This window comes from Dreissena polymorpha, chromosome 6 (assembly GCF_020536995.1).
Source record: "Dreissena polymorpha isolate Duluth1 chromosome 6, UMN_Dpol_1.0, whole genome shotgun sequence".
NCBI lineage: Eukaryota > Metazoa > Mollusca > Bivalvia > Myida > Dreissenidae > Dreissena > Dreissena polymorpha.
The window spans coordinates 964,065-979,085 of record NC_068360.1 but is presented as its reverse complement, the minus strand read 5'-3'; the positions used below and the strand labels follow the sequence as shown (position 1 = coordinate 979,085).

At 33.7% G+C, this 15,021-nt stretch overlaps 1 long non-coding RNA gene across 1 annotated transcript; it reads right to left on the bottom strand.

The window, feature by feature from the left end:
• Positions 1-6,528: 6,528 nt before the first annotated feature.
• LOC127834561 (uncharacterized) lies at positions 6,529-14,714 on the bottom strand. Its single transcript, XR_008027995.1, has 2 exons — positions 14,476-14,714; positions 6,529-10,226 (listed from the first exon to the last, which is right to left on the bottom strand). It is a non-coding gene; the product is annotated as an uncharacterized LOC127834561 (long non-coding RNA).
• Positions 14,715-15,021: the final 307 nt, after the last annotated feature.

The following is a 15,021-nucleotide window of genomic DNA, read 5'->3' as shown; positions in this document are numbered from 1 at the left end:
AATTTCAAGAGTATAGCAAGCTCTATTACCGAATTTGGATCCATTCTAGACGATTGCAAGAGTCTAGCTAGCTCACTTGATGCTTACCAAAATTTGATCCCGTCTAAACGATTTCAATATGTAACCAGCTCTATTGATACTTACCGAATTTGGATCCATTCTATACGATTTCAAGAGTCTAGCCAGCTCTTTCGATGCTTACCAATATTTGATTCAGTCTAGACGTTTCCAATAGTTAACCTGCTCTATTGATAATAACCAAAATTGTACATTCAAGACGATTTCAAGAGTTAGCCAGCTCTATTTATACTTACCAAAATTAGATCCATTCTAGACGATTTCAAGAGTCTAGCCAGCTCTATTTATACTTACCAAAATTGGATCCATTCTAGACGATTTCAAGAGTATAGCCAGCTATATTGATACCAAAATGGGATCCATTCTAGACAATTTCAAGAGTCTAGCCAGCTCTATTGATACTTACAAAAATTGGATCCATTCTAGACAATTTCAAGAGTCTAGCCAGCTGTTTTGATACTTACCGAATTTGATTCCATTCTATACGATTTCAAGAGTCTAGCCAGCTCCATTGATACTTACCAAAATGGGATCCATTCTAGACGATTTCAATAGTATAGCCAGCTCTATTGATACTTACCCAAATGGGATCCATTCTAGACGATGTCAAGAGTTGAGCCAGCTCTATTTATACTTACCGAAAATGGATCCATTCTAGACGATTTCAAGAGTCTAGCAAGCTCTATTTATACTTACCAAAATTGGATCCATTCTAGACGTTTTCAAGAGTATAGCCAGCTGTATTGATACTTACCAAAATGGAATCCATTCTAGACAATTTCAAGAGTCTAGCCAGCTCTATTGATACTTACCAAAATTGGATCCATTCTAGACAATTTAAAGAGTCTAGCCAGCTCTATTGCTTCTTACGAAAATTTGATCCATTCTAGACGATTACAAGAGTCTAGCTAGCTCTATTGATACTTACTAAAATTGAATCCATTCTAGACGTTTTCAAGAGTTAGCCAGCTCCATTGATACTTACCAAAATGGGATCCATTCTAGACGATTTCAAACGTATAGCCAGCTCTATTGATACTTACCGAATTTGGATCCATTCTAGACGATTTCAGCAATACACTGCGCTGATAAGCCCATCACAGGGCTTATCATATATATATGTGTGTATTTACTCTGCAGCTTTATAGTTTTTATAGGATGTAACATCTTTCAACAAAAATATGTGTTTTTGAATAGCTATTTTCCTTTTTTGTTTAATTTGGCTGAAATGTGATAATAATGTTTAAAGTAAATAAACTACCTAATTGCTTAACATAATCATAATTATTTGAATACAATTAAGCATGAACTGGGTTTAGCTTTTGAGCCGTTTTGGCGGAAACGCCCTACTGATTGCTAGGATGACATTCAAATCCTGATTTTACGAAATGATGTTCGATCCATTATTTCCATTTTTGATTAATACGGTCAACAGTAATAGCGTTTCAACCACTATTTGTTCCATGGTCGTGACTACGATTAATTAAACTAATACTGTTGATAATGGGCGATTTCCGAGCCACTTTATCCAAACTGAAACTTCTTACCAGCCGGTATGAAATTTCAAAATAAATATTATCCAATATCAATGGGCAAGCAATCATACTGGAGCAACACGAGTCTCTATGTATTGTCGACTGTGTTATCTGTAGCATGTGTCTATTGTTAGATTTTGTTGGGTATCCGTTTTATATTATTTAAATGTATTCAAATGCCATTTCTTTTACTGGTTGTGGGCATTTATTCAAGTTGCGTTTGATGAATCCCCGAGTTTGTGAAGCTTTCTTGGTTGCGTTATCGATACGAGTGTTTAATTTCAGATTATCACAAAGATCGACTCCTAAGTAAGGGTGATGTTAAAGATTTTCGAGGGTTTCGTTATTCATAGTATAGTTGTAGTCTTTTCTTAGTGGAGTTGGAGATATTCATGATGGCGCATTTTTTAACATTAAACTCCATCTGCCAAGATTTGCTCCAATATAGCTTTATATTTTCCATATTGACAATGAGTTTCATGTAAACCTGATGAATATTATTTTGTGTATGTTCCTCTTGTGTATAATTTTTTACCCTGTTAATCACTAGTATTAAATATTAATACTATCTGATACAGAGAGGTTTGTAAATAACTTTCAAATAATCAGAACCGTATATAGTGATATTTATCTTAATTATTAAATAAAGGCTGTTTTTTTTCGTTATTGTATTATTTAAATATATAAATTTGTATTGCAATTATGGTGTGTAGTTAATTTTAAACTTCTAAGTTGAATAACTGTGCTAAATTTTCCTGTACATGATTCTAAGATCTGTTTACATCTTAGTAATAGGTCAACCCTCAGCAGATTGAACAGCTGTTTTCAGGCATATATACAGCTGTAGGTCATGATCTTACTAATTTTTCCACTCACTTTAACACTCCAGTCCTTGTAAACATTATCTACTATAGTGGAAAGTGTACGCAGTAATTTTAAATTGCTGGTATAGGTAAAAGTGAAGTATTCTAGTAAGAATATATTAATTTATTTAAATTGTTGTGTTTAGGGTATACAAAAGAAATTAAATCTCAGTAGCAGTTTTTCTCTACAGAGGGAGTATGTAACAGGGTATTCACAAAGACTCATCCTTAATCAAATCACATCAAAACGAATTTATTGTCAGTATGAAATAACATGTATATAACAAACACTGTGTATAGCTGTTTACCAAACTAACAAGCAGTAGCAAATTGCAACACATCAATAATACATGGCATACATAAGAAATATTTATTCTAATAAAGCACAATAAAAACACAATTAAAGCAGTATTCCTATATGACATTATTCAAATGTAAGCAGAAATATAATATCAGTACTATACATTCAAAATTAAGAGCTGTTTAAAAGATTGTTGATGTTGACACAAGGAAGGGGCCTAAGGTACCATAAAAAGAAAATGCTTACAGAGAAAATAGAACACAATAGTGCCACAAAATAAAAAGGGCTTAAAGGAAATTATCACCTCAAACCAGATTTGAAGGAAAATGATCAGCAAATTTCATACAATATAAGCAACACAATACAACACTGATGAATAAAAAATAAAATATAATTATAAAAGCAAAATAATACAATACTAATGCTGAAATGATTATCCTGCATGTGTAACTAGCACTATTTCAGAGCTTCAAAGGCAAATGATGAGCAAAGAAGCATTGATTAATGCAATATACATACAGTACTACAAGTTCTTCAACAAGATATCAAATGAAATGAACGAAATAAGACAACAACAGCAAACTGTTGTAGTGTCACTAGTATTATATATACATACTGTTAAGCTCAAAGAAAGCAAAAGCAAAAAAAGCATCAGAATGCAAACCCAATTAAGCAAATGAAACAAGAGCACCGCCTTTCGGGTGCAGACCGCTCATCTATTTTCTTTTTAAAGTTGAAGGGACTCTCATTTTCAATCACAAAGGAGGGAGGGGTGGAGTGAAGAGGGGTGCATTGTGTGGGGGTGTGGACATTTATTACAATATCTTCCTAAAATGCGAAAAAAAGGAAAAACAAAAATTTGGGGGGTGGGGGGGTGGGGGGGGATTCTTGGGCAGGCCTCGACACTAACGGTGGTCCGGGGACCCGAGGCCCCCAGATTTTGGCGAGGACCACCAGTTCCTTCAAGCTGGGTGGTCCTCCGGGAACCCTAAATTTATAAAACCACTTTGTCTTGATTGACCATTTGAATTTTTAAAAGTGCCTCCAATTTTTTAAGAGCGGCGTATAAAAAAACATCGGTAAAATCTTATCCGAAAATGTACTGCGAATCGAAAGCACGCGACTGAGCATTAGCGGCCAGCGTCTGTAAGTTGTAAATATTGATTTTCGACGATGTAAGCGACCTACAGTGCAGAGAGTATATTGAAATCACTGAGGCGTGTAAGTGTTACAAACGGTGTTTTTACTGCCAAGTTTTATGGGGGTTATTATCGGATTATCGGATTATTAATGGCTCCTTTATGATATTGAGCCCCCAAAAAAGTAACATTGGGACAAACTGTCACGACGATCAGTAATTATAATAATTATTAGGGCCTCTATTTCTTTAATCAAAACCATAGGCGATCGGGCTGGCAAAAGCATTTAATTTCTCCACAAAAACACATGCCGGTATACACTTGTTTCTACAGGTATTTGTGAGCATTTCTGTTTAATAGTTCCATTATTATAATGACCTTGGAAGGATATAATTTGATTAAGATACCAACAATTTCTGAAATAAAAAGTATATCGTTCACTTGGTGTACTATATTTCGGATATGTTAAAATTCGGACATTTAAAGATAGTGACATGTATGTGTTTGTTTGTTGTTGATAGTTTGTAAAAAAAAATGCTTTATGTTATTTCAGGCAACAAGAAAAGATGGTGGTAATTGTCTGGGCCTTACTGTCAGGAAATAGGCGTGAACAACTATAATTTAATTGATCCTGGAAATCATCCACCACTAACAGAAAACGTTTTAATAACAGAAGCTGATGTATGACATGTCCAAATGACCATATATAACTGTTTAACAAATTAAGTGAGATGATTTATTTTCTGATGTTTTATATTTCTTTTTCCCTTTCAAATGATGTAAATTGGTGTGATCCTATGTTTAAATAAATAATTTTGAAACATTTAGGCAGCATACTGTTTAATACATTGAAGTTAACATTGTTATATTATTTTGGTTATCTGTGTTGTTAATCAAGTTGAAAAAAATGGTATTTATATACAAATAAAGCTTATTAAGACTTATGAAGGTATGACTTATGAAGGTACTTATTGTTTTTTATGTAATAATATACTTTTTAAAGTGATAATATAGGCAATCACATTAATGTAGTAAGGTTTCTTTAAATGATTGTTCTTATTAATAAGGTTGGAATAATCGACAGTTTTCACGGCGCGAAAAAGTTGCAACAAGTTTTGTTGAGCCAGTGAAACCCCTGAATGCGCGTAATTACCTTTTATTTCTTAAAAGTTTATAATAAGAACTTCCGAAACGCTAAGTTCTGGCGGCGAAGGGCAATGCTGAACATGATAATGCTGAAGATGATTATGACAGGGATGATGATGCTGATGATATTGATGAAATACATGAAATCAAAAGTTTACAAGACAAAGTTATGAGCTTTTAATGGGTCTGCTTTAAATGGCAACAGAATTGAATATAGGAAATAAAATGTGTACTAGTATGCTTCTTGTACTTATTTGCCCTTACGCCGAGAGAAGCTGTGTGTTGAAACAAGAGGACTCCCTAGGTTTTGGTGAGGGCCACCAAAAGTTGAAAGTAGGGTTCCCTCCGGGTACCCTGTCAAAAAGTTAGTGTCAAGGCCTGTTGGGTGCGATGGTTAGACGGTATTTCAAACATAAAATAATAAAAATAAATATTTGTTTTTTAACCGTTTAAAAAAAAAATGGGGGGGGGGGTGAGGTGGGGGGGGGAGGTATAGTGTGAGGGTGTGGTGGTAATTTGTGAGATGATCTGAAAAAAAAAAAAAAAAAAAAAAAGAATTAGGGGGGGGGGATTCGGGTGGGGGGAGGGGGGCTGTGGGGGATTCTTGGGTGCGATGGTTGGACGGTATTTCAAACATAAAATAATAAAAATAAATATTTGTGTTTTTTATCGTTTAAAAAAAAAATGGGGGGGTGAGGTGGGGGGTATAGTGTGAGGGTGTGGTGGTAATTTGTGAGATGATCTGAAAAAAAAAAAAAAAAAATTAGGGGGGGGGATTCTGAGGGGGGGAGGGGGGCTGGGGGGATTCTTGGGTGCGATGGTTGGACGGTATTTCAAACATAAAATAATCAAAATAAATAGTTTTGTTTTTTAACCGTTAAAAAAAAAAAATTGGGGAGGGGGTGGGGTGGGGGGGGGTATAGTGTGAGGGTGTGGGTGGTCATTTGTGAGATGATCTTAAAAAATAAAAAAAATAGGGGGGGATTCGGGGGGGAGGGCACAGGCGATGGTTTGGGTGGAGTCTATTGTGGTATGTCAGGTAAGAGTAGTTTTGTCAAAGTATCAATCAAATCTAATCATAAATAAAGAAGTTATGGCAATTTTAGCAAAATTTAATAATTTGACCTTGAGAGTCAAGGTTATTCAAAGGTCAAGGTAAAATTCAACTTGCCAGGTACAGTAACCTCATGATAGCATGAAAGTATTTGAAGTTTGAAAGCAATAGCCTTGATACTTAAGAAGTAAAGTGGATCGAAACACAAAATTTAACCATATATTCAAAGTTACTAAGTCAAAAAAGGGCCATAATTCCATAAAAATGACATCCAGAGTTATGCAACTTGTCCTTTTACTGTACCCTTATGATAGTTTGCGAGTGTTCCAAGTATGAAAGCAATAGCTTTGATACTGTAGGAATAAAGTGGACCTAAACACAAAACATAACCAAATTTTCAATTTTCTAAGTATAAAAAGGGCACATAATTCTGTCAAAATGCCAGTCAGAGTTACATTACTTTGCCTGCACAGTACCCTTATGATAGTAAGTGTTTCAAGTATGAAAGCAATAGCTTTGATACTTAAGGAATAAAATGGACCTAAACACAAAACTTAACCAAAATTTTCAATTTTCTAAGTATAAAAAGGGCACATAATTCAGTCAAAATGCACGCCAGAGTTATCTTACTTTGCCTGCCCAGTCCCCTCATGATAGTAAGTAAGTGTACCAAGTTTGAATGCAATAGCATTGATACTCTCTGAGAAAAGTGGACCTAAACGCAAAACTTAACCTGACGCCGACGCCGATGCCAAGGTGATGACAATAGCTCATAATTTTTTTTTCAAAAAATAGATGAGCTAAAAAATCAAGATGCAAATTTCTCAGAGAAAGCAAACAGCAAAAAGGAAACACAATGAAAACAAAACAAAACACCAGTTATATAAATAATTATAACTACTTATCCAATCAAGAGAGATTCAGTGTGATGAATGAGTGAGCTTCCGTATATTAATAATGGAGAATGCTTTTTAGGTGAGCTGATTTCAGATACAATTTATGGTTTTATATATCTGAAACATTTGATTAATTTCGTTACTAAACCTTGCAAGAGGTACAAGCATTTTTCATTTGCTTAAACCTACTATCTTTAGTTTCTTTCTTCATATGGTTACTGGTGAGTTATTTTATTATTTTAAGTGTATTTACTTGTATACTTGTTAAAATTGTAATCATTATATTATTTGAATGATATTGTATTTATCAATTATCTGATTTATAATTTATGATAATACTTATAATACTTTATGTTATTATATTTCATACCATTATCAATTATATAATTAAAACTAGGCGAAAGCATTCTTGAGTTATCATCCGGAAACCATTTTACTGTTTCGAGTCACTGTGACCTTGACCTTTGACCGAGTGACCTGAAAATCGAAAGGGTCATTTGCCAGTCATGATCAATGTACATATGAAGTTTCATGATCCTAGGCGTAAGCATTCTTGAGTTATCATCCGAAAACCATTTTACTATTTCGAGTCACTGTGCCCATGACCTTTGACTTAGTGACCTGAAAATCAATATGGGTCATCTGCCAGTCATGATCAATGTTCCTATGAAGTTTCATGATCCTAGGCCTAAGTGTTCTCATCCGGAAACCATCTGGTGGACGAACCAACGGACCGACATGTGCAAAACAATATACCCCCTCTTCTTCAAAGGGGGGCTTAATAAAAGTTGGCAACTATAACCCCTTGTGTCAATACACAAACCCCGCTACATAACCAAACTGAAATACCTGTGTATTTAACTTAACAGTTATAAAACACCATTTTTCAAAAGTGTATATTTTACATGAAAAATAAATAAAAATGCTAAGAATATAAAAACACATACTTTCTAAAATTTAAAACAGTAACATTACATCATTGTTTCATCATTTAGTAGTAAGTCTGCACATTGGCCTTTAACCAAAAAACAACAACACATTTCCATGGTAATTATGGCAGTACTTATTATTTTCACTAGTCTGTATGTTTCAAGTCAAACCGGAGTATGTACTGAGAAAAATTATAAAAGTTGTTAAAGATGAAAAATGGATCAAGAATGTTTTTTTAAATAGGTCCCAGAGGGCCTGTGTCGTTCAAACAAATACCATACAATATTCAGATGCAACCTCAATTGCAGGCTCCTTATCTTTGTTGTTTAGGTCTAGGATAATAATAATTTTTATAACATGCATATAAGGAAAACGCCATGGTCCCCAGTGTATAACTAGACACAAATTGAAAATCAAATCTTGGTTGAACCCTCAACAGGGATAGAACCTCTGACAACTGGAGTACTGGAGTAAAAGTCTACTGCTTTGACCACTCGGTCATTTGTGGTCATACAATGTGGACGGTATTTTATACTTTATATAAGCAATTCTCGTAGTTTCACAAAATATAACAACGACAACAGAACTTTCCATATTATTCAATCGTTTTGCATTGCAACGATTTATAATTTTATAAACCACTATAGTGGTGGGGGACATAAAAATCTGAAACAATTTTGACAATTTACCAAAACCTGAAAAGGCCCCTTTAATAAAAAGCAAAAAGGTGTGGCTTATTTTCATCCCAGGGACATTATATGATCAATCAAAAATATTTTGACAATTTACAGAATGAATCCGAATTCGGTCAGTATCAACAAGGCTGACTAAACGCTTGAAAATGTCCAGATTGGATCAATAGTGCACGCTAGACTCTTGAAATTGTATATAATGGATCCAATTTTGGCAAGTAACAATAGTGCTGGGTACACTCTTGAAAATGTCCAGAATGGATCCAAATTCGGTCAATTTCAACAGGACTGGATACACTCTTGCAAATTTCCAGAATTGATCCAGTTTCGGTCAGTATCAATAGAGCTGGCTAGACTCTTGAAATTGTCCAGAATGGATCCAATTTTGGTCAATATCAATAGAGCTGGCTATACTCTTGAAATTGTCCAAAATGGATTATATTTTGGTAAGTATCAATAGAGCTGGCTAGACTCTTGAAATTGTTAAGAATGGATCCAATTTTGGAAATTATCAATAGAGCTGGCTAGACTCTTGAAATTGTCCAGAGTGGATCCAATTTGGTAAGTATCAAGAGAGCTGGCTTGACTCTTGAAATTGTCTAGATTGGATCCATTTTCTGTAAGTATCAATAGAGCTTGCTAGACTCTTGAAATTGTCCAGAATGGATCCAATTTTGGTAAGTATCAATAGAGCTGGCTAGACTCTTGAATTTGTATAGAATAGATCAAATTTTGGTAAGTATCAAGAGAGCTAGTTAGAGTCTTGAAGTTGTCAAGAATGGATCCAATTTTGGTGAGTACCAATACAGCTGGCTTGACTCTTAAAATTGTCCCGAATGGATCAAATTTTGGTAAGTATCAATAGAGCTAGCTAGAGTCTTGAAAGTGTCCACAATTGATCCAATTTTAGTAAGTAACAATAGAGCTGGCTTCACTCTTGAAAATGTCCAGAATGGATCAAAACTCAGTCAATTTCAACAGGACTGGATACACTCTTGCAAATGTCCAGAATGGATCGAGTTTTGGTCAATATCAATAGAGCTGGCTACACACTTGAAAGTCTCCAGAATGGATCCAATTTTGGTTAGTATCAATAGAGCTGGCTAGACTCTTACAATTTCCAGATTGGATCCAATTTTTAAGTATCAATAGAGCTGGCTAGACTCTTGGAGTTGTTCAGAATGGATCCAATTTGATAAGTATCAATATAGAATTTTATGGTCATTAGTTATTGTTTCTCTCCTTCACTTGCTAATGCTCGTGTGCTATTAGCTACAAGCATGTGAATTAATATTGCATGTTTGACTTCTTGATCCTGATGTTGTTGAGGCATGGTCAAGGTCCTACTTCTTGTATGTTTAAATTTCTATTTGAAGTTTATTTGCTGTTTATTTTCAACTTTCAATCACAATAGTAGATTTTTCTCTTTATCCGTCCATGGTCTGTTGGCGATATTTTATACGCATGTCCACTCTTTGATTTCTACATTCAAGCCTCTGTGTCCACACAAACTTAAATAAATTGTTCTAATTACTGTCCTCCTGGGCAATATTGGATGTAAACCTTCTGGCATGAACGCCTTGCTCAACAATCTGCAAATTAAAACCAGAAAATCCATTACTAAGTTGCATCACTTTAAAAAACAAACAAACAAAGGGGCTCTTCAACATACACAGTGTCACATGAATAAAATACAATGGAAAGGTCAAAGCTGTTCAAACCTGTTCAACATACATGAAAGTGTGGAGCAATTTTGAAGGATATTTTAATTAAACATGATACTGCTTATTAATCTACATCTCTTGGCCTTGTGGTTTCATTGAAAATGTTTTCAATTGTCACTGTTTGTTTATTTTGGTTAAAATCAAAACAATTGGCTGCTAATTAAGATTTCTGAGCACCAACGTTGTTTCAGGTCAGATAATACATGTATATGATTAAAATAACATTTACAGACACCACAGTGGATAACAAGATGATGTTTTAAGCTAAATATATAAGCTATAAGTCACATTGTTTCAGAGACGATTTTTTGCTGTTATCACTCTGGTTGACTTGCTAACATAACTAATGAATGATATGCAATGCTTTCGCTTTGAAAAAAGAACAGTTCAACACCTGAGCACGGAACATTCCATGAAAGTTTTATCATGGATCGCTTAGTGTTTCAGAAGAAAATGATATCAGTTATTTCAGTTAAAGATGTTAACACACCACCACAGAAAATAACCATTCACAATATCTCATAATGGATCATTAACAGTATTTCTTAAACTACTCCAGATGATGATTAATCTATTTATCAAGGGTGGTCAAGTGGTAACACTCTGGTCTACCATTCCAGAGGTCCCCGGTTCAAATCCCGGCCGGGGCACTGGAAATATCAGAAATGCTTCAAGTGTTTCCCACCCAACTAGAGATGTACTGGTATGAAACCCAGGTAATTCTCGCGTGTATCGGTGCTATACACTGAGCACGTAAAAGAACCAAGGTATCTATTCGCAAAGAGCTAGGGTATCGCACCCGGATTCCTTGTATCCCAATACTGTCTCTTCTGCTTGCTGTCTCTTCAGCAAAAACCAAAGGACCCCATTGGAAATAAGTGCTTGCACTTTCATGGGTTATCCTTGACCGCAAGGTCAAAATAAATACATACATACATACATAATGTAAAAGTCATTAATTGCAATTAACTTATCTTTGCAGTCTCTTGTCTTTTTTTACTTATTATTATTACAAATTCATAAATTAATGTTAGATTACCTAAAGTTATAATAAATGATATGCACATGCTGACTATCACAACAATTCATATATTTGATTATTTTATTAAATTTCGGTACATCTGAGTTCCACAGGTGGTTTTAATTTAGTATTTGTTTTTATCAGAGTTCATGAATCTGCAGTAACAGTATTTTTAACTGAATAGATCAATTCAATACAGGGAAAATACTTGTAGATTTAAGGCTAGTAGACCTACTGCCAATGTATACATTTTGGGCCGAATTAACTATGATGCCTTATCTGATAACAGTTCATATTAATCTATTTTTTTAACTCTAAAATTCCAAATTTTTGGTGTTAACAACACATCTTCCACAACGTCACTGGAATATTGACTGAAAGCGGTCACCAAGATACTGTTTTTTTCTTATCACCCTACTGAAGTATGATTTCATTTAAAGCCACACACCTTGAAATTAAGCACATGTTGATCAATACATATAGATGCAATTTAAAAGTGTGCAAAATTGTCCTTCAATCTATAGCCTAGTTAGCAAGTAAATTTTTATTCTGTTAATTTCAAAACCGAAAGTATAATTTCTTTACGTGTACGTCCGTTTCGTCAAACACGATTATTTTTAAGTTTTAAAGCGCAAAAAAGACGGATTTCTACTTTGTAACCAATAGATATATTCTTATTGAGATAGATAAAATTAAATATATAGCCTAGTTAACAAGTAATTTATTATTTTTCAACCGGCACCGCTTTTAAAACCGAAAGTAGGATTTCTAGACGTATACGTCCATTTTTCGACAAACGCGATTATTGTTAAGTTTCAAAGCGCAAAAGAGACGGATTTCTACCTTGTTACCACCAGATATATTCTAATTGGCATAGATAAAATATGTTTCTTATTTATACTTAAATTTACTATGCCATGTATTTCATTTCAAGATGTGTGGCTTTAAAGCACACCTTGAAATGAAATACATGTTAATCAATACATATAGATGCAATTTTAAAGTGTGCAAAATTGTCATTAAATCTATAGCCTAGTTAGCAAGTAATTTATTAATTTTCAAACGATACTGCTTTTAAAACAGAAAGTAGGATTTCTATAGACCAGTTCACGTGTGACGTCACCCGCACCTGCATGTTTACATCCGGACTACATTGGTAGGCAAAAGAAAGACACAATCAATGGGAAGAAATAGAGCATGATCGTTCATATTTACACGATTTTATTTTTGAACATGCCAACAAGTTGTTCTACTTTACTGAAACACAGATTGAAAACAAGCAATAAATAGATCAATTCCAAATAAACAACATATAAAAATTAACTAAAATGGTATTTGTCTGGGAAAACTAACACGTTGACACATTAAATAAACATTTAATTAAATTAAATGCCAAATTTGTCATTTCATTGTTTGCATCAATCTTAAAATCATGTTAGCCTTTGTATTACTGTGTTATAGTTCTGCATAAACCTATTATCGCGTTTTTATCAAATATTGTCCAGACTTCACTAACAACATGGTGTAAACCACACTTGGTGGCAGATGACAGTCTGGGCATTCAACACAATTGAGGATACCACCATGTCTTCTCTTTCTGGTAGTATTAAGCAGTCATTTGGTTAAATTATTTACCGCTGAAATACTTAACAGTTGTTTAAATTAGATATGTTACATATTGTACAAATTAAAAGTCATGTCCAATATGGATTATCAGAAATTGTAATTAGTAAAGATATTAGCCCGTTTCATTTATAAAAAATAAAGTATTCAATAAGTATATAATTTACGTAGAAAACATTTAACGTATTTAGCGGGTATCAGTTAATTAAAACCACGTCATTCTGAATGATTCTGTAAGATGATTTAATGTTACAGCAATGCACGAACGACATCATAAAAACAAGAAATTACGCTTAACACCAACGGGGGTAAATAATGTTTTCAAAAAATAATAATAAAACAATATGTATATAGATATATGTGTGTTAAAATGTTAAATATGTGTCATGCATACTACTAGTAACAAGTTTTCAATATACATGAATACACAGTTCAATTCGCATCATGTAAAGTTGTGTTTTTCAGCTGTTTGTTAATTTTCCTCAATAGTGTCATTCTCTGTACAAAACCCATCAAAATTAAAATTACATGTAAATACCGTCATGCACTTCGCTTTTAATAGGGCTTTGAAGTACATAATTTTCAAAGCACCCCTTACACTTTCTATCACTCATTTTTATCAAACTAGCGTACTCATGCCATTGATAATTATTATTTTATAATTAGATGTATGTTTATTGTAATTTATTGAAGCTTTTATGCAAAAAATAATACCGCTAATACATTATAGAGCTCTTTGTTGTGTCAAATTGCCGGTCTTTCAGTCTTCAGACAATCTTTACTTTGATACTTATGACGCATTGTTTTAAGATGCAAATAAATGTATTAATAAATTCTTTTTGCACTAAATATTATATTTTTGAAATATTATTTAGGTGTTGTTTTTTTAGGACCTTCTTTTCGATTCATTTACTAAACAAGTGTCGTTATCCATATGTTTTGCGCTACTTTAACCCATGCTTTTGCCTACCAGTGCATTGCGCATGTGCAAAAATCAAAACAATAACAATGAACTGCTCTATATGTAAATTGTATACGTCCATTTTGACAAATGCAATTATTTTGAAGTTTTTAACCACAAACAAAATGGATTTCTACCTTGTAACCACCATATATATTCTAATTTGCATAGATAAAATATGTTTCTTATTTATAATTAAATTTACTATGTCAAATAAGTTGTGTGGCTATAAGTAATTAACTGCAGACTCAGTCACTCTGTTTTAATATATTCACGCCAAAATGGGGGTACGCGTGTGACCGTGCAAAACATAGCTTTACCTTTTAACATACAGGCCTTCAGCAAAGAACTTTGACCACAAGGCATCCCTGTGCCTTAATCTTTAATTTATTACATTTTATAACCAATTTGTGTTGCTTTGATTCATCAATATTATGTATTTAAAATGACATGAAAACATTTATAATAGAAAGATCCATCAGCTTTTAAACGACTTTTTATTTTTAGCCTACCTGAATTTTCGCAACAGTTTTTAGTTCCAATTCAATTGACGACAATTCGCTTCACTCTTATAATTTTATTTAGTCTTTAGCCCATTCTGGACCGTCGAGAAACATTCGTTCCATTCAGCATTCTTTGACAGACTTGACAGACATCTTGGAAATACGACTACTTTGCGGTGAGGCCGCCTTTTTACGGCCAACTTTAGTGGTATCCTATATAGCAAAATAAAAGGATCCATTCTAGACTCCACGTTTCATTATTTGATTCCACTGGGTTAGTTTAGATTATTGTTATAAGTATAGGGATATTTTCCTTTTTCATTTTCGGCACTTGCATTTGACTGGGTTTGCATTTGTGTGATTGACAACAAAGTTGAGCATAACATATGTATATTTAAGTTTTTTCATAGATTTCAGGATTTTTTTCAATCCATTTGTGAAATAAAACGGTGTATGGATTGGGAAAATTATTCTTTGAGAACAAACTCTCTTAAATATCGAAAAATATTAATGGATAAAATTGTCAAGTCTATGTTAAGTCTGTGTACAGTGTAT